Source organism: Phyllostomus hastatus, unplaced genomic scaffold (assembly GCF_019186645.2).
Source record: "Phyllostomus hastatus isolate PE091 unplaced genomic scaffold, TTU_PhHast_1.1 phas_contig_40, whole genome shotgun sequence".
NCBI lineage: Eukaryota > Metazoa > Chordata > Mammalia > Chiroptera > Phyllostomidae > Phyllostomus > Phyllostomus hastatus.
Window position 1 is genome coordinate 28,576,766 of NW_025333872.1, and position 21,357 is coordinate 28,598,122.

Here is a 21,357-nt window from a genome sequence, read left to right on the forward strand (position 1 = left end):
TAAAGTAAGCTGTAGTCACAGGAAGGGAAGCTAGGGTGGTCTCTGAACATTCTAGGAAAAGTATTCTTCACTCTGCTGATTATAACAGAAGCAAAACATTCTTACGAAAGATGAGTGTCCCCCAGAAGTTTCAGAAACTGAAAGCTACTGTGAGTCAAAATCTTGCTGAAATCTAAATTCCTTGTCTGTGCCTCACTTGAGTCATTTCAGAGCACAAGGAAAACACTCTGAGGAACGTAATGTTTCTTGTCCTTTGTTTTCCTGAACACAAAATCGTGGTGCCAGAAGTGACTCTCAAGTCTGCAAAACCATCAAATGAATGTAAGCTTGGGCCGCTTTATTTACCGTTGCTGTCTGGTGTAGGAATTCACTACTGTTAATAGAGATTCAATTCGGCTATAGTAACTCATCTTCTGAAGAGATGCCCTAATAAGGATTTGTATTTCCAAACATGCACAAGCTGCTCTATTTTTGTACTTTTTCTAGCTCTGAACTAAAAATTTTGAATTTGGCAAATATGTAGATATATTTTAGTTTGCTTTGGCAGGAAAAATATTTATTTGAGTGGATTTAATTTTTATAATTAATTTTTATTTTACTATTTGGATGAGGAAAGGAAGCTAACATTTATTATGTGCCTTCAAAGCACAATACAATTAGTACTCAAATGATTCACGTGGTAATAATTATTGTTAACTGTACTAAGATCATTTTTAACATGAGATCAATTTTAGAATGGATGTTATTAAATATTTTGGGTCACTCATATATAACAAGAAACTTCTATCATTATTTTATAGCAGATAACCAATTTCAATGCATCCTCATTTTATGCAGAGTGGTTTTATATGGAGATATTTTTGTTGATTTATTTCAGTGACTTTCAATCTTTTCCATCTCATGGCACACATAAACTAATTACTGAAATTCTGGAGCACACCAAAACAATATATTTTTTGCCGGTTTGAACAAAAATAGATATAATTTTGATTGGCGTACAAAAAAATAATAACAACAGTAATTACCTACCCATTTTGCTCTAAGGTGACTTTTTTAAAAAATCAGGTGCCTATACTTATATATAAGGATTTCTGGTACCAAGAATTAACTAGTCAGATGTGACCTTATTATGTGACATGACCAAGAAGATGCAAATCTATTACATGAACTGTATGTTTATGGTTTAAGTCAGGGCATTCATACAAGACAGCTATTGTTGTGTTGGCTGTTGTCATTTTTTTAATTCGACAGTCTAAGAGAAAAGTCAGTGCCCCTGACTAAATAGTCAGGTGTTGCATGTTTTAAAAATTCCTGAGGCACACCAGTTGGAAATCGCTGATTTATTTTACTAATGTTTTTCAGATTTTTAAGCCCAGGAAAGCGAAAAGAAAATATATAATACTCCTGCAATACCATCACTAATTGAAAATTCACTGTAAAAAACATTAATATATAATTAGTTAATATTGTTATGCATTTGTTTTATTAATATTGATACAATAATAAACAAAAATAGCATATAAATGGCAACTGGAGCCAATGAATTTACTTCAGAAGGAAGTGTAGAATTTAAGGAAAGAGGATCCAGAAGTCTCCTGAAGGAAATAAAAAGTAAAGACTATTTCAAGCCTCAGTTTTCCTAACTATAAAATGGAAAAATAAATGGTACCTACCTCAGAAGACTGTTGTAAAGATTAAATAAAAATTTATGCTAACATGTTAGCAATGTACCTGGTATATAGAAAAAGCTCAGTAGTAATCACAATTAACAAATTTAATAATTCTAAGGGACCAAAAAAAGGGTAGTAGGTAAAGAATAGATATCAGTCACATCACAAATGGCCATGAGGGGCAGGTTAATTTAGCCAATATTTTTATCTGCTCATTGGATGTAAAGTAGTTAATAGAGTACAAATTCTTAAGATCTTACTCTTGAGTTTTTCTAAATCTGTACTTCTCAGGATTCCTCCTGTCAAGTCGCGCTTTGAGAATTTCGTGACATCCATCAGTCCCAGCCTCAGGAGGTTGCACTAGCTCACGTATACCACATTTGGGCTCTTGAAGTGTGTTTATGGGTTCTTTGAAGTATGTCATCCAAAGTTAGGGATAATCTGCATGAAAATGATCGAGGTTTTCTTCCTCCCTTTGCACTGCTACCAGCCTTTTTAGGGCCCAGCAAACTCTGGCTCAAAGCCTTTTTTTATGGTTTATGAGCTAAGAATAATTTCTATGATTTTTCAAATGATTGAAAAAATCACAATAAGAATAATATTTTGTGACACATGAAGAATACATAAAACTCAGTTTTGGTGCCCATAAATACAGTTTTATTGAAATATAGCCATGCTCATTAATTTACATATTGTCCTGCTTTCACACTACAAAGGCAGAGACCTTATGGCCCACAAAGCCAAAAATATCCCCTATCTGGGGCTTTAAAGAGAAAGTTTCATGACTTTTTGGCCAAGCCAAGTACTTGGTGGCTGCAGCGCAGAATGCAGACGGAGACGTGATTGAAGAGCAAGCGTTTCTATAGTTCCCTAAACATGTTCTCTGCGTCTCCGAGTCAGGAGTTGGGCTGTGCCACCACCATGACTTTCCCTGTTTTGCTGCAGTGTTTACATGTATGCCGTGCACCTGTTCATAGCACATCTCGTAGACACAGTGATTCTCCAGAATGGAGGCTTATCCCCCAAAGACAAGATACCTCACAGCATTTCAACCTTGCCCTAAAAATTGACCCCTGACATAGCTGCTTATCTTACCATACTAAGAGTACTTCCCTTAAATCTAAGTTTCCCAACTGGGAGATCAAGAACTATGTCTGTTATTTCAGTAATAATTACTTAGCACAACGCCTGTCTTAGGCACACAAAGATTTTCTTGGATGAAACTTTTTGAAAGGGTTTTTTTTATTTCATTCCTTTCCTTACAAGCCACTCAGTCCTCCTCACACTTTAGTCTGAATTTTGCCCATCCATCCAGCTCCCCAAAACTGTTCTTGCTGAGGTCATAGAAAGTCCATAGGCTTTATTTTAATTTGGATAAAATTTAACTTATGCTTTAGGTTGCATGTATTGTGCAGATATGAAACCAATAAGATGTGTACAATAGAAAAATATTGGTTAAAATGTCTACTTTTTATGTAAGATGAGTAAAAGGTGCTTGTTTATCTCCCATCTTTCATATGAGTTACTTCATTTCTGACAATGCTCCAGCTGGGCTAGCTTTCCTTGAGTTCACTAAACACACCTTAAAGCTTCCTTTTTTGTATTGTACTTTTACAAGTGCTAAACCCTCCACCTGGAATGTTCTTAATCTGTCATCTTGCTTGTCAAAATCCTTCTCTCTGTTTAAGCCCTATCTAAATTCCAACTTCCTACCAGGGTAGAGCTCCTGTAAAGACTTTCTTTGGTTCCCATGCAGTGCTGTTTAAATGCTTCTCTGCCCCATAAATATCTTGTCATAAGACGAACTTCAAAGTTACTCAAAAGTAATAACCATAGAGCAAATATTTCATGGTCTTATACAACATAGTGACTTAAGTGAAGAACCATAATAGAAGTATATTGGATGGGTGAGTATGATGCATGCTCAATCAGAATTTCATCTCAGCTTTTAATTAATTGATCATATTGTGGTAGTTCATTTAACATCGTGACATGTTCTTAGTGAATAATTTTGAAGGCAATTTTTCTTCTGTGTTAGTTTTGTTATTTCTAGGAAACCAATACATTTTTAATTTTTAATCAGGAAAAATTGTTTTTTATTAATTTCTACCTCCATTTCTCTCTCTTTTTTTCTTACATATCCCTTGAAAAGCACACAAACATTTATCTGGATGTATTTTACTGGATAATTCCACGTTTTTACTTTTAAGTTTTAACCCTTCCATAGACAACAGATAATTATCATTTTAAGATTTTTAGACAGTAAATGAAGTGGTGTGATAGTAACTTCTTTACCATTGCAGTAAAAATTAAATCAAGTAACATTTTATTAAAAAATTCTGAAAGATAAAAATTTGCATTGATACTGATTAAGACATTACAGTTTCTAAAATCCACTTCATTTAATAAAAGTCTGCCTTATAGGTCTGCCTTATACCTTGTAGAAATACTTAGGTAAGAAATACCAAAATAGCCAGATCTTTTGGAAATCTATCTTTTTTGGGGGATAGAAACAGAGGATCCCTCTGTATAATGGATCTAACATAACTACTTTGTAAGTCAGCTAGTGAATTCTTACACTGAAAATAAAACTTTTGATGTCAGGCCAGTACATTGTGATACTCATTACAAAACCATTTACATTTTAAGGATTCTTTTCTTATAACTAAAGAGTGTGGCACACAGCGACTAGTCATGGTATTACTGAGGCATTAACAGACTGTATGTTCTAGGACTACAGGAGAAATTAACAGTCAGTATTCCAGATTCAACCTCAGCACTCTAGGGTGTTTTTGTAAATAGAAATACCACATGTCTTTAGCTATTGATTTCAAACTATAAAACTTCTGACAATTCATCAAAAAGTAAATAATCATGTACTTAGGGAAGTTTCAAATGAAAAGGGATTATAAATTATAGATAATAACCAAATACATTTTTATTTTAATAAGCATGTAGTTGCATTGAAACACTACTGTTATCTAATGAAGTAGTAGTATGTTAATTGGGGAATATAAACAAATCAATTAACATCATAATTTGATATTTTTATTGCTTTGAATTTGGAAGTGTAAGGAAGAATCTTTGATTTGTCTACCTGCATTGTAGAGACTGAACATAGATTCAAATCTTCTAATGAGAGAGGGTCTTGAGAGGAAAGTCTATTGATTAGAAATCCACAGGAAAATAAATTCAAGAGATAGTTAATTGAATGTATGTGATTTTTAACCTGCTGCTAAAAATGCCAATTCCTAAATATTTAAAACTTCTACCTCAGGAAATATATCTAAAAAATTATTCAATTGTTTTTTAAAAGGATAATAAACAGAAGATGTCATCTAAGAAGATTACATGAAATTGCAAAGAGATTATATGATCTTTAGCAAACTATTGACAAAAAAAATACCAATTGACATATATATCAGAGACTTAGAAGACTGATGTGAATAGGAAGAAATTACCATTCAAGTGAGAATTTACTTTCGGTTTAATCTTTGGCTGTCTATAATGCTTACTAGTATTTCTGTCTTCTTATGGCTCATTCTTTATTTTCTCTTTTAGAGACTCAAAAGCATTATGTTTATTGGGGCACAATCATTCACCTTAATTAAATTATATACCATTCATCTTAAAAATTAATTTTCACAATATATTTATACTTTTTATACCATAACATGAAGGACAAAGGCTAAATTCAAATATTTTCATGTTGTATTAAATGCCTTGACCAGGATGATAAACCATTTTTTCCCAGAAATGCTTGAATTTGGTCTAATTCAGTTGCAACTCTTGATTTTAATGTCCAAGGTGTATAATGCCTGACGTATTGGCCCCTTGGGGAGAGTGCCTGAATCACAGTGGCTCCGTAATAACTGAAATCCGTTGACCCCCTTCTACCAGCAGGGCTGGAGGCAGAATCCTGACTCGTCAAGACCCCTGCAGTGTTTCCAATTCATACTCATTGCGTCCTAGATTCTCCAGCCCAGAGAGCACAATTTGACAATTTGGTGCACATCTTTTTAGTCTGTAAATGGCTTAGTGACGTTATTCAAAGTAATGCCAGTTGTCTGTTCTTTTGTTCTGCTTTTATACTTTCATAGTTTTCACTATTGCATGCCCTTGAGGCATTTGAGAAAAGCCTGTGCCCTTTAGAACTTGGCACTGCGCATTCATCAAGGGACAGAAGAAATAGAAAACGTTCTCCTTGCCTTCCAGCTGTTTACAGGCTCACTTACTAAGCAGTGTACATGCAGCCCAGGGGCCGTCCTCTTTTCATTTACAAAGCCTCCCACGCTTGCCATCTTATATGTGCAAAGTTATTGAAAGCTTTTAAAACAAGAGCCTGATTATACTTGGAAAGATTAGAAATGCAATAATTGAAGAAGGATTCCTGAAGTGAGTTTTAAAGTTAAATTAATACAAATATATGTTCTTTACCCTCAAAGTTTCTATAACATTTAATATGTTCTTATTAATTTTTTTCTATCTGGAAAGTAATTGTGAGAATTATATATAGTTAAAAGGAGCATAAATATTTTGAATTTTATATCCATGTCACCTGAAATTTTAATTTTCAAAAGAATCTTTTCATAACATATTATACTAACATTTATCTTATTCATTCTTAGTTATGTCCTACTCACTTCCCTAAGGTGAAAAGAAGCCATTATTTTTGTACCTTTTTCCCCTCCTTTAAATCTTTAGGTCAGTAGTGCCTGAACCCAGCAATTGTTTGCCACTGAACTTAAATGGCTGTGGCTACTGTTTCTATTCCCACTCCACACTGGCAGTAATATAGGATGCCAACTATCTCATTCATCCCACAGATAGCTGTCATGTGACTGTCACTAATCAGGGTGGCTGATACATGTTCAGCCTATATATATGACTGGTCCTCTCTAAAGCACTTATGTGCAATATTACATTTAATTCTCTCAACAATCCCTCAAGGTCGCTGTGAGAGTTTATTACATACTCTGGTGATCATCTATGGATGTACAAGGGAAGGACACAGACTGAGAGAAGTTAAGTAATTTGCTCAAAGTCACACAGCTAGGAAGTAGCAGAGAGAATTTGAATCTTTGTCAGTGCTATGGACTGAATATTTGTGTCACCCTGAAATTTGAAACCTTATGCCCAGTATGATGGTATTGGGATGTGAGGCCTTTGGGAGGTGATTAGCTCATGAGGGGGGAGCCCTCGTGATTGAGATTAGCGTCCTTCTAAGAGACCCCAGAGAGCTAGCTGCCCACTTCCTCATGTGCAGTTACTGTGAAAAGACTGCTGCCTATGAGGAGGGGCCTCCCAGACAAGAAATCTTCCAGAACTATGATCTCAGACTTTCTAGCCCCTGGAGCTGTGAGAAATAAATGCTTATTGTTTGTAAGGCACCTAGTTTGTGGTATTTTTGTTATAACAGCCTGGATAGACTAAGATAGTCATTGACTACTACACAGCATGGTCTGGGTAGGCTTAAAGTGCTACTGTTAAAGTGTATAATTATCTCTAAATATCCAGAATATCCAGTATCAGTGGTTAGCATTTTATCATTTTATAGACCTTTATATAACTAGAAAAATATTTAACTTGGATTCTGTTTCCCTTTATAGGGAGAAAACTATAACATGTGAATCTGTATAATTGTACACACTAAGACTAAGCTACAGCACTGTTTTTTCTCCTTCACTGATGTGCTTTACTTTATTACTAGTGCTACTTTACTCATCAGGGAGTGAAACAGAGAGAGCTTCAGTAACTTGCCCAAGTTCACACCAGTGAGGGCAGACCTGGAATTCGGAGCCAGCAGTTGGGCTACACGCCAACTGAGTGGAGCGTGTTGTGGAAGTGGGCTAGTGAAGGGACACCCGCCCGCTGTCTGACTGCAGGGCCATCGTACTGTACTGACACTCCACAATTTGACAAACTGCTTGAGCTGATACTCTCTCAAAATGTGCTAAGGCTCAAACACAGTAACACTTTGCTACTTGTTCCATTAACAAGGACGAGTTTTAGGGGCATCCGTGAGTTTAGTAAGTTAGGTTTTTCTGTGGGCAAGGGAAGATCTGAAGATGGGATCAGCAAATGATGCTGTCTTCTCTCAAGGCAGTAAGTCACATTCAGAATAGTACTGGGTTTTCTCTGCACCAGGTCACTGCTTTCCAAGCATACAGGGAGGGGTTGTCGAAAGAAGAAAATGTTTCCCTGGGATAGCTGGGAAGAAGATGGAAAGGGAAGTGAAGGAAGAAGAGAGTTAAAGATTCTTGGGTACAGAAGTGTGAGGGATTTTCTTCCATCCATGTTGTCTGACTGTGCATATTAAGGCAGCAGGGGAAGGGCATAGCGGTCCTGTGGGGGAGGTAACATGGGTATAATGAAAATGTCAGGCAATTATCTACAAAAGTCACCTATCTACAAGTTGGTTGTTGGGGAGAAAATAGGCAAATGCTATCAAGAAGTCATTTTTATCTTGAGGAATGCCTCTACATGCTTGTAGGAAAACTGGATTCATTTTCTCTGTTCCCTGGTCTGATTTATTTATCACAAGGAGAAGCCTAATTATAGCTATTAATAAAGACAGAGTTTAGTAGGTACTTATCATGAGCCAAACTGGCACAATTCTAGTATTGTAAAACAGGCCCTGTTATGATCGCCATCTTCTAGATAAGGAAACTCACTCTCAGGAAGGTTAGATCATGTGCCCTGGGTCATACAGCCAAAACTGGTAGGTCAGTGCTCGTGTGCTGGCATCCATGTGATTGGCCACCAGACTGTGCTGCCATCCTCAAGTAACCTGATTATTATTAAAATAATTATAGCTGTTATAAAACTGGACCCGGAAGTAGGTAAAATCTTCAGTTCAATACAATTCTACGTATTGTTCACTGAACAGTTTGAACAGCTGCTCATAGCTGACAGTCCCCTCTCCTCCGAGTAGTAGTTCAGGTGTCCAGGCCCTTCACCATTTATGCCATTTTGTCATTTGAGTCCACATGGCAGAAGGATAAAAGAAGATAAAAGGAGAATGGAAAAGGTACATCTGCTTCTTAAAAGCCTTGCTCTGGCAGTGCCGTGCATTGTTTCTGTTATTATTCTGTTAGTGACAGAAAATCACATGACCAAGCCAACATGCTAGGCATGAGGGCTGGGAAATACAGTTCTGGCTTATCAGATACTTAGTATCAATTTTATGCAATGGGAGGAGGTGAACAGCTACCTGGCTCTCATACACATGACTTAAAATGTCTTGTTTTTTAAGATTTGTATTTATTTATTTTTAGAGAGAGGGGAAGGGAGGGAGAAAGAGAGGGAGAGAAACATCACTGTGTGGTTGCCTCTCGTGCATCCCCTGCCAGGCACCTGGCCCAGAACCCAGGCGTGTGCCCTGACTGGGAATCTAACCAGTGACCATGTGGTTCCCAGGCCAGTGCTCAATCCACTGAGCCACACCAGCCAGGGAAAAATATCTTTTATCATAATTAATTAAATCATTTGAGAGCTTAAAGTATTTTTTAATAGAGTGAAAATTCTGGCGCTTCCTTATGTTATTGTAGGGTTAATACGTTGCCAGTGTAATCTGGGAGCCTCTTTATCCCAGTTTCAAAGCCTGTCAGATTCTAAAACTGGCTCCAGGGTGTCTGTTTATTGCTCAGTTTTAAATTTTCCAGGCTTCTTCGAACTCCTGGGTCCAGCCTCCTCCCTTCCACACCACACAGACCAGTGTGCTAGTAAGACTATGGGGAAAGTTTTATTGGGAGCAGGGTGATTGGAGGAAGGGAAGTACCTGGAAGTGGTCGTATCACTAGGCACACTGCTTGCCTTTTTCTCTCTTCTCTCACCTCAGCTCCTCAATGATTTCTTCTAGATCCTGTCAATGTCTATGAATAACAAATGTGTACATTTATATATCACTCTTCCAAGTTGCTTTAGCAATATTAATTTATTTAACCTATAAAACAGGCTTTTAGGTAGGTTCTCTTATCATATTTCCCTGTTTACCAGTGAGGAAACTCAAATAGAGATTAAGTGCTCATTGGCATTGCTTCGATTTGAACCCAGGCTGTCTGGCTGCAGCCTGTCCTCTTATCCACTAAATTATTCTGCCTGTCAGTGGAGATAAATTTTTAACTAAGGAAAATTCTTAAGGTAGAAATTATTGCTGACTTTAAGCTAATGTTTAACCCAACTCTTAAGTATTTTCTATAATTTTAATGACCACATAGCATTGTTGTACTTTAACAAAAAAGTAAAATATGAAATATCCAACATTGCAAGTACGTACACTTTATTTCTTAGGTTTTCTGTATACTCTGCTTAGTTCATAAGAGTAAGAGTTGTTATTGTCTTAACGATAGAGGATTTATTTGTAACTTTTCCTAGCATTTTGCTAATTAGAATAAAGACTTTGCTAGATGTATTTAGTTCTGTGCATCTGCATGGTGTACTCATAAACTGTGCGACCACACCCCAGGGCACTTGGCAGCCTCTGCAGTCCCATAAACCTTTCAGGGGCGTGTTCACTAATTAGTGCCCAGAGGTAAGTCCAAACTGCCTGAGATCTCCCTGCTGCCACTTGGAATGTAGAATCCAGCTATCAGTGTTGGCTTTCATTCTGTTTCCTAATTTCCCCTTTTTTGTGCTCTGTATGTTCAAATATTAAACATCAAAGGAAAGTTCATAAACCTATATAGCCAAGAGAGAAAAATATTATTCGATGTTGTGATTGCCCACCCAAATTGCCACCAGTCAGTTCCTAAGACAGCCAGTACAATGTGGAAAGAGGAATAAATACTTCCATTTTCTATGCTTAGTTAAGTTTTATTTTAATTATTTAAGCAATAGCATGTGTCACTTTATAATTTTTGACAGGACAAAAATAGGGGAAAGAAGAATAAGATTATTTCTAGTCAATCTATGATGGATTCTATACTGTTTACATAGTTTAGTATTTACATACAAATTCTTCAAGTGTTACAATTTAACATGTTTTTAATTAGTTTATTACAGAGGATTTACTTGGCATAGATATTATAATTAAACCTTGACTTCTAAAAACAGGAGAATATGTGCATTCATCCTCTGAGTGCCTAAAGCAAACTAACCCAAACAAAACAACGGCATTATACTTTAGTTTGTCTTGAAAAGATGTTTTTTTAATTCTTAAAATTATTGTCCCTAGATTGTTTGTTTGTCCTTTACATGCAAGAGCCTGATTCTGTTACTCCTTTTTGTGTTCATGAAGATGAGTGAAAACTCCATTATAATAACAATTAGTTTTTCACAGTGATAAACTGTACAGCAGCTATGGTCTCAGAGTGGCAACGGCCACACCAGCAGACACTGGATGTCTCCGCCTCTCAGGCTGCCTGACGTTTTCATGAATATGTATGTCCACCACCTGTGGTTCCCCAGTTGATGGCCATGGTTAAATGAATCGTTGGGCTCTCTGTTTACAGTTTTCTTATATCTCTAATTCTGTACTTATTATTTATACCCATTTTTCCTTTCCCCTAAAAAATGAGTCATAATGAGTATAGTCTCAAATTTGCTGATAAAACAGACTTTGGACATTCTTGTCATATACATAATGATTTCTGGTGCTGATTCTCAGAAAATTACATTGATATATACTAGATAGAAATTTCTTTGGCATGGTCAAATCTCAACGCACAATAAAGGAGACTGGGTATTTTCATTGACATATTCTCCCATGTAAACTGGAAGTGACGCCAGCCCAGTGTATGAAGGTTGATATTCTCTATCCACTGACTTGACATACTGAACTCTAGCTTTGTCTGTTTCATTCTGTCTTTAGATCTTAGTGTTATTTTCAGAACATAATATTTCCTATTCAGGGAATGCTTGAACTAAAAACTACTTTAAATCCAAATCACTAAGCTCCAAGGGGATTTGAAATTCCATTATATGCTTTCTGGAATTTGAAAATGTGCCGCTGGATAAATAATGAAATGATCCATGTTTCTGAAAGTCTCCCACTGAAACACCTCTAATGGCAAAGGCAGGCAGTGCATTTCTGCAGGACTAAGGGCATAGCCTGAAACAGCAGCCACGGGAGGAGGATTCTTTGAAATGTGGAGTTTCATCTTAAAAAGCCATCAAATCTTAGCCTGCCCTTATATATGTTTACTTTACTATAAAATTCTTTAAAATCTTCCAGTAAATGTAGAAGAACATTTTCCTCTAAATTCCATGTTTATCCTTTATCTTCAAATGTCCTCTAAAACACTGCTTAATTCTGCCCCCCACCCCAGCTGGACACATAAGCCAGAATCTTAAGGCCAGATGTCCATTCCAGGGGCTTAGCCAGCAGAGATTTTCAGAGCAACCCAAGGGCACCCTGTGAAGCAGCCAACCCTCTACTCAGACGAAGAGCCAGTTTGCTTCCAAATGGAGCTCATGCTAGAGAACTACACCAGTCCCCTACTTGACATATGACTACCTTATGGGTAGAATATCTTTAAGTATGAACAATAGGTTAATAGGATTATTCTGTAAATATGTTGTTTACTTGTATCAGAATATGTACTGTACTGAGGATCAGCAGTCCTAGGTTTTAGGGCTACCTCCTCCAGAGGCTGGCGGGGTGACCTTCCACAATTTACTTCCCCATTTCAGCCTCAGTTTTCTCAGCAGCAAGATAGGATTGCATTATACGGAGTCTCTAATACTTCAAAGCTTTAGGGTCTGTGGTTCTGTAAGTCATTTTGCACAACAATGACTTTAACCCAAACCACGTGCATGTGCAAGCACGTATATGTTCACACACATGTATGCACACGTGTTCCTGTGTGTATCCATATACATGTGTGTGCATGTGTGTATGCCCATACATGTGCATGTACTCGTCTGCATATTCATTTGTGTTCACATATGGCATATACATAGCATGTGTGTGTATACATATGCATGTGGTCATGCATAAATATTGGTTTATAAATATTGATGATATATACATATAAGCTATGTCCATTCAGTATTTAGCATTTCAATTAACTTGAAACTAAATTTGGTTAATAAATCTATCTCAATTATAATCCCACTTTTCTGAAATTGGTAAGTAGCAGTTAAGGTAAATGTATCATTTAACTTTTTAATTTTTTCTAAACACAAAATTATGTGTGTGTGTGTGCATGCGTGTGTGTGTGTATATGATGGGTCTGATTATTTATAGAAATTGAGAAATCAAGAAAACAAGACATAACCTTGCACACTTTTGGACAAAGGGTGGAGCCCATCTTAGCTGTTTCCCTTTTCGTCGTACACTGATCTCCCTGAACCCAGTAGAAAACATTTCCTTTTCAGCAGCGTGGCACCTTGACTGTAGTGCACGGTGAAGTACCGTACAGTAAAACACAATCATTGTATTTGTGTGATTAGATGAATATGTTCTTCTCTGTTGCCTGTCATAGAAAAGAGGGAAGAATAGGAAAAAAACTAGTGCCGATACTGATCATTAAAAAACAGACACCATGAAATCCAGTTCAACATAATATAATTAAAGACTGTGTCTGATAGGTGTGCTGGAGTGATGAGTGGGGAGGAGATCGTGGCCGTGCTGGTGTGAGGATCGTGGTCTCAGAAGCATTTCAGTGCACCCTCTGCTGATGCTAAGTAAAGCTGTATGTTTGTGTGAGGAACCAGAAGGAACATTTAGAAGTGACAGCTGAGAACCCAGAATTTTCCATCAGCAAAGTCTGCTTTAATAAATTATGAAGTAATGCTCATTTGCAAAACATTAAACTTAATTGGAGGTTATATAAGGGCAGATAAAGAAGAAATTCACTTAAATATAGTTTTCTGAGATATGAACACAGAAGCGGGGCCATTAAGTTTGTCAGGGAAGAGGACGGGTTTTGAAATACTTATATTCTAATGGAACCAGGGTTCTAGGATAAATGGATGGGAGGGAATGTAATTAACGGAGCCTGGTCCTGGAGAAGGCCGGAGGGAAAAGGCCAGAGGATAAGGCCAGAGGATAAGGGAGCCCTTCTGCACTGTGGCAGGAGAGAAGCAGGGAAAGGATGGAGGTGCAGTTTGGGGGTGTCCATGATCTTCTGACACATCAGGCCCCAGCCAGCTACCTGTGTGCTGCCTGAGCCCTTGGACAGGTTTTCAGAAAACATGCTAACTATCCTCGGGGTGCATGGCAGAGCCCAGCCATCGCTATCACTTCAAGTGAGACACTTAAACCTGATGTGCCAACTAAATCATCTAAGAAGCCACACAAGGGCCCTTCATCTGTGTTCTCTGAGTTTAATCCCCCTTTCAGTTACATGTTAGAAAGCAGTTTACCTTCTTTCCCAAGCAGCACAGAGCCAACCAGGCACATTTTGATGGCCCTCCTTAATAGCGAGCATGTCAGGCAATAGCATAAACAGCAAAGCTTCTTACATTCCACATGCGTTCTTTAATTAATGTGTAAAACTTTGTAGAAAGTTGCTTTCTACAAAGCAAAAGTTGCGTGTCCATTTGGCAAGGGTCATGTGAAATAAATAATGCTCATAAAACATAAATCATGAAGGCCAAGTATTTCTCAAAGTTGTGTTTCAAATATATTTTATTGTGTGTTAAAGTAACTTTTTTCCCAGTGAGTATATATCTGAAAAATTGTTAGAAATCATGAAAATGGACCAACATATAAAACATTTGTTTTACTGAATTTTCTGGAAGCACCCTGTATCCTTCTATAGCAACCTTTGTAGAAGAGTAATTTTAATGTGTGATATTTCCATGGATTTGTAATGCATGTTGTATGAAGTGTAGGTGTGTTTGCCCTCATTGGAGTGACTGGGCTTGAGCAGAACAGTTTACAGGTCAGAGCTGTGTTCCCCCCTGAATCCGAACGTTGTGGCCGTCCATCCCCAAGTCCCAGGAGAGGGCTTAGTCCCAGCTCACTGCGAGCTGCCTTCCCACCTCTCATCCCTCTCATTGCCATTAAAAAGCAACCTGAAAAGCAACAAGTAGCATCTAACTTTCCTAATGTTTTCATTTTTGCCAAATAATGAGTTGTTAAACAACTTTTCAATAATCATTTTAATGCCAATTTGAGGTTTCCATTTATGTAAGGTTAATTTATGTTGTATTTTATAACCTAGCTTCTAACCAGAGCACTGAGTCTTTATCTTAGTTATAAAATAGTCTTATGAAACATAGCTTATAAAATGGTCTTTATCTTACTTATAAACTAGTCTTGTGAAATAAGCTAACCTGCTTTCAAGCATATATGGGAATGTTATTAGTCAGATTCCTTATTTGTGAGAAGGTACAGGGCATCTGCAGTACAGTGTTATTCAGCATATAAATCTATAATACCAAGTTGTAGATATTAATGTAATAGCTACTGGCCTGTTAGGCATCAGATCCTGCCCTGGGTACTTCACATACACCGTTTCTGTTCCTACCCAGAAAACTGAGCAGTGCCCACTTCACATAAAAGGAAACTTAAACAATTTAAGCAAAAATTATATTCAGCGGTAGTGTTTGGATTTAAATGTAGGTTTGTGTAGAGTCTTAATAAGGAGAAAATGTATGTGTGTGCGTGTGTGTGTGTAAAAGTATCTAAAAATTGGGGGAAAGACCATGTATTTTGTTAGTTCTTTTTAGCTACTTTATAAATATTTGGCTAAATGAATTCTAACTACAAATGACTCCACTTCCATTAATAGTAGATTATATTTCCTGGCTTAGAAATTCTCTTCATAAATGCTGGTATTTTCAAAATTATTTTGAAATCTTCTATAATTCTCAGAATTTGAATCATGAATCTTATGAATGAAGGAAAATTTTAGGGAGGCCCCTTTAGCAGAATAGTGGCTTCCTGAGCAATCTCCCAGTGGGGGCAGTATATTCATTTGCTGCTTTAACAAACCACCACAAATTTAGCAGCTGAAAGCCACAGAAATATATTATCTTACAGTTCTGAAGGCCAGAAGTTCAAAACGGGTCAGAAAGTTGGCTGGGCCGTGTTCCTTCTGGCCTCTCCAGGGCAGCACCCCTTTCCTTGCCATTCCAGTGCCAAGCCGTTCCTGGGCCCCCAGCCCTCCTCCACCCTCAGAGCCCACAGCTGCGCCAGCACCCTTCCCAGGGCTCTCCTGTTTCCCTCCTCCTCTGATTAGGAACCTTGAGAGTTCACTGTGCCACACACCGCCCCCCGCCCCCCCCCCGCAAGATAGTCTAGGATGACGTTCTTACTTTAAAATCAGGTGATTAGCAAACTTCATTCTATCTGTACAATAACCCCCTGGCCATGTAATATAGCATACATGTTCTAGACATGGGGGTTGGGGGGGGGAATTCTACTTACCACAGGCAGATTTGGATTCTGTTAGGTCTGAAGTCTGTGGAAAGGCCTCTTTAAGAGTATAAACAAACAAAATTACACATATAAAATTAGACACTAAAACACATGTATATAAAATGAGAAAAATATGACACAAAATATAGACTTTTAAAAAGGTAAACTGCATAAATATAATCTACTTAACCCAAATTAATTTTATCCTTGATTATCTAATATACCTGTCTAGTAGACAAAACACAGCTGTGTGATAAAACAAAATGCCTTATTTAAAACTTCCATTTGTTTTGGCTGAATGAAAAATAAATGGTATGCTTACCAAAATTATATCTTTAAAGTTTGGTTTTTAACTAACTCTTTATTCATTTTTATTTGTGTCATTTTTTTCCACTAGTCCAGTTGTTCAGTTCTTTCTGTTCTGGAAGATGTGACACAAGGAATATGGAATTTGGGGCCACAGACCTGTGGTTAAGCCCTCACTTACTGATTAAGCAAGCATCTAATATGTGCCAGGCACTGTGCTGGACTCAGAGGATACAGTAATAAGCAGGGTGGAGATGACCCTTGCCCTCATGGATCTCACAATGTGGCCAAAAAGACAGACACGGGAAGGCCGTCTGAAGCACATTATGTGTAATGAAGTGGTGTAGGGCCCTGTGAGTGTCCTCCATGGGCCGATGGCAGTGAGGTTTACTCCAGGACCTGAGAGGTGAGGCAGTGACCCAGGCAGAGGGGAGCAGAACAGGGGAAGGAAGGGGAAGGTTTCAGGAAAGAAAAATGGCAGGGACAAAGACCTGCAGTGGGACAGCTGCCACCAGTTTTGAGAGGTAGAAGAATATGGAAGCACATGGAGAAAGGGAGAGTGGTATAAGGACTCTCAGAGAAAGTTGGGACCAGGTCCAGTAGGGCCTTATGACTACGCCTGAGATTTTGGATTCATCCTAACTGCAGTAGCATACCAATGAAGAATTTTTGAACAAATATGTGCAGAGATTTGTTTTGGAATGTGAGGCTGGGAAGGAGGGAAAGGCAAGAGTAGATGAAGAAAGTATTTGGAGTTGAAGTATAATGACATGAGTTATTAACTACCTTTTCCTCTTCAAAAGGATTCTGGTGTGTATGCCTTTTTGTTGACAATGACTCTCAAAAAAAGCTACTCATGAAGCACTATTTACAACATACAAAAAAAGTATAAAGCATGCCTGATTGGTTGCTTTTATGCCAAGAGATGCATTTATACTGTTTCTTTGACCAGGTGCTTACATTTTATTTCTAATTGTCTACTGAACATAGTTTCCCTAAATATGGGCATTTCAGGCATCAGTGAACTGGGTAAGGGGATAACTGGGCAATTAGAAATTTCCTTCTGAAATCAAGTCAGGCCTTCTTCAGCTGAATTTATGGGTTATCTGATCTAGTACTAGTGTTGGGATGGGGCAGGAGAGGCAGCCTCCCTGCACCCAGCCTCCCCGTCCTGTGCACTGAACTCATTCTAAGCCTTTTCCTGATCATGGAAGCACTCGGTGCCTTTCTCACCAGCTTGCAAGGGCCATGCCTTGTCTTTCGTCCAGTCTGCTGGCATAACCTTCCGAATTCCAGGCGTTTCCTCCCACCTGTTCAAGCCTAGCCGTAGGCCCAGCCCCCTCGCCTACTCCTATCCATGTAACTCTGTTTCGGATCCTGTGGTTTTCTGCTTTAAACTTGGCGGTGGCTTTCTGTATAGTGTCACATTGTCTTTAACTTTGTCACGCTCTAGTGCCCCTTCTAATATAATTTCTACTTCTGATTGTTACATTATGGCAGGAAACATCATTAGGATACCTTTTTCTGTTGATGGAGGTATAATTATACCTTTCAAACTAGCGAAGCTGGGTAGCCGTGAAGGAATTTTCGCTCAGCAGAGAACACACATCTAAAAGAGGCCATGCTGCGTGCACACTTCCACGGGCTGTCTGTGGGAAGTTAGTCCTTTACAGTCTGTGGTAATAACACTCATGTCATTCTAATTTTTATAAAATGCTAATCAACTGACTAAGATTTTGTCCACATTCCCCAAATATTGGCTACACCACATAGCTCTCCACCCTTGTAAAACAGAGTAAACTTCTCATTGGCAGCTGTGTTGGCCGGCCTTCCCTGAGAGCTGGAAGTGCCAGTGGTTTACGGGAGAGGTAACCCCAGGGAAGCACCAGTGTTGCAGGCTCATGGGGAAAGGAGCCGGGGAAGGGAGTCAGTATACCGTGTGTCGTTTAATAGCTCAGTCCTCTGGGCAACTGAGACCTGATCCCATTGGGGCTCAGTGGGAGACGGTATGGAAGTGTTTCCCCTGAAGGTGAAGATACTATAGCATTTACCCAACAACCCCCACTTGTCCTTGGCTCAGGACAGCTCCCAGGGTCCTTAACTTCCTGGCACTGCATTCCTCTTTTCCTTGTGGGCCCAGCTGATGACAGCAACTGGAAAGAGCATACAGCAAAGAGTTAGTTGCAAGTGCCTACAGTGAGACCCCATCCTTGCAAACAGAAACAGTGAGTGCCAAGGAGATTTGGGCAGGGTACCAACAGCATCTGCTACTATAGCTTCTACCCAAGGCATCCACTTAGAGTTGTGCCCATTGGGTTTTACACAAAGGCACCCTGCTGGTGGAGGTCTCTACAGCACCACCACGGTAGAAACAGGCAGCTATGAGGGCACTTCCATTTTCCTGACTTGCCCACATAGGCAGCATTTCCTCGGAGAGGCCATTTTTCTGCCTCCCCTCTTTCTGCCTTTTGTTTCCCATCAGGACTACACTCTTGTTGATATTCCATCTCTGTCCAGGGCATTGCACACGGTATGGCTGCCATCTTCTGTCAGTACCCTCCATGTACACTCCGATATGTAGAAAGTTTTTAATAATTTAGTGCCCATCTATTTCCAAACCCAGTTAATTAGTTTTCTATGTACTCTTTTTTTGTACTTTTAATTTTTGTCTGTCACATAGAATACATCTTATTAAGAGATTCTGAAATCTGCCCTGGCTGGTGTAGCTCAGTGGATTGAGTGGGGGCCTGCGAACCGAAGGGTCGCGGTTCAATTCCCAGTCAGGGCACATGCCTGGGTTGCAGGCCAGGTCCCCAGCAAGGGGCACGTGAGAAGCAGCTACACATTGATGTTTCTCTCCCTCTCTCTCTCCTTCCCTTCCCTTCTCTCTAAAAAAAAAAAGAGAGAGAGAGAGAGAGAGATTCTGAAATCCGACATGTTGAGTTGTTAATGAAGTTTAGATGACTTCTTATTTTTTGAGGGCAGTTGCATTTTATTCAAGGGATGGAGTTCTCATGGTGGGATTTCAGGTGTCACAAGTGGGATATCACCCCGACACCCTCTTAAGGACACCCAAAAGAGTAAAAGGAGCAGCTGGAGAGGCTGCATGCTGATAATGAAAGATTGACCATACGTCATTTTATATTTGAAAGTTTTATTATCTTGTCCCTTTTCGTTACTCTGGCCCTAAATTAGTGTTTCAGTTGTGCCAACAAAGGTGCCTCCATAATGCACAAATGTCTCCTGATGGAAGAAACCCAGTTAAATACCTCGAGTTCTGAAAGAGGCAGATACATGGTTTACCGAGTTACCACACGGTAGAACTTTTGAGTTACATGGACTTCCATTCCTTGCCATTTCACTTTCAATAACGTTCTGATTAGAACTCCAAAATATCATTTGTACTCTTCTAAGGCAGGTTTAGTTTAACATAACTGGTATTTAACTTGCTTTACACTCTCTCTCTCTCTCTCTCTCTCTCTATATATATATATATATATATAGATAGATAGATAGATATACACATATACACACACACACACACATATACACACACATTTATACACACACATAAAATATATATTATGTATGTATATACACATACACATATACTACATATATGTAATATACAATATATCATCCAAATTGGAAAAAGCCCACAGCAGAGAGTTAGTTGCAGTTGCTACTTTGTCATATCCAAATTGTCGTATCTTTGAGAACAAAAGGAAACACTCTTAATAATATGCTCAAATAACAGGCATAAACCAAGATTGTCCTGAGTTAAGAAGTATGATTACCCTGCTACCTCCTACCTCGTCATACTCTTGACACAGCGCCAGAGGGAGGAAGAGGGAAAAGCAGGACACTGGACACTTGGTCCTCGGTGCCAGTTTGGAAGTAAGGTGGAACCACAGGAAAGTCACACTGTCCTAGTAAATGATTCTGTTGCTGCCACTTTCCCTTCCACAAATCGGTGTGTCATTCTAAGAGTTTAAAGAGTACATAGGTTTTAGAGGACATAGGTCTTAGTTGGAATTTGCTTTTCCTTGGGGCTGTTGTTTTTGCTGCCCGTGACAGTTTTAGCACATACAAATTGCTACTTAAACTCTTGAGCTCCAGTTCTTACACTTGTAAACTACAGCAACACCAATGCCCGTAAAATATGATGAGGGTTAATGGAATTGTGTGTAGAGCACTGAGTGTAGGGCTTGGCATGTAAAAAGTGCTCAATGAAAGCTAGACCCTTTTCTTTTCCTGTGCTGTACCATTTCTCTCATCCCAGCACTGGACTCCTGGCAGGAGGGTGGGGTGTGCAAGGGTGCTGGGCAGGCAGCTGACCACATGAGTGCTGAAGCACTGCAGTCCACAAGTGATCATGCTGGCAGTATATGTGGGTCACACATGCATTACAAGTGCCAAGTGGGTTAGATGCAAAAAGTCACTGTGGGACCCTACTCTTGCTCACAAGAAAGCCCTTTAATAGGATGTAATTTATTATCCCTGGGCATTATTCTCTGATATTTCTTACATAACTAGAGAAGTCACGTAGAATTTAATAAAGTAAGCAATATATTTTTATTTCATTTCACTTAAATGGTTTCATTATGTAGTTTGTTTAAAACTGTGTTTACAAATTGTGGCTATTTAACAATTTTCAAATTTATGAGATGATATATAGCAAATTACTGAGTGATTTTTCACTTCATAATTTTATAATAAGCTAGCTACAAAAAAAAACTTGACAGAAGCAGTGTAATCATACTGTGTGTATGTGTGAGAGAGAGGACGAAGGAAGAAGGAGGCGGAGAAAGGTTATGGGGGAGGGAGGGGGAGAGAGGAGAGAGGACCTCACAGAGAGCTCCCTCTGATATCCTCCCAGAGGCAGTACAAGTTACTTAAACCAGGTCAGAGCTTCTTCAGCTTTCATTCTTCTCCTGAGACCAACTTAATGCTGATCCTTAATTTTTTCAAGATAAGCAAGGTAAGTCCATGCTACATGTCTGAATTTACTAAGTCCTAATAGGAGTCTGTTAATTTAAAACTTTTCAGAAAAGTAGAACCAAAAGCCAA

At 38.7% G+C, this 21,357-nt stretch overlaps 1 protein-coding gene across 49 annotated transcripts in view; it reads left to right on the forward strand.

The window, feature by feature from the left end:
• Nucleotides 1–21,357, forward strand: part of RIMS1 (regulating synaptic membrane exocytosis 1) — a 421,648-nt gene that overhangs the window by 368,409 nt on the left and 31,882 nt on the right. The window contains exon 1 of one of the 49 annotated variants that reach the window (XM_045843987.1): nt 21,178–21,268. The exons of the other annotated variants lie outside the window; for them this stretch is intronic. The gene's annotated coding sequence lies outside the window, so the exon portion shown is untranslated. Of the gene's footprint in view, nt 1–21,177; nt 21,269–21,357 lie in introns of those variants that run through there. 49 annotated transcript variants of the gene reach the window in all.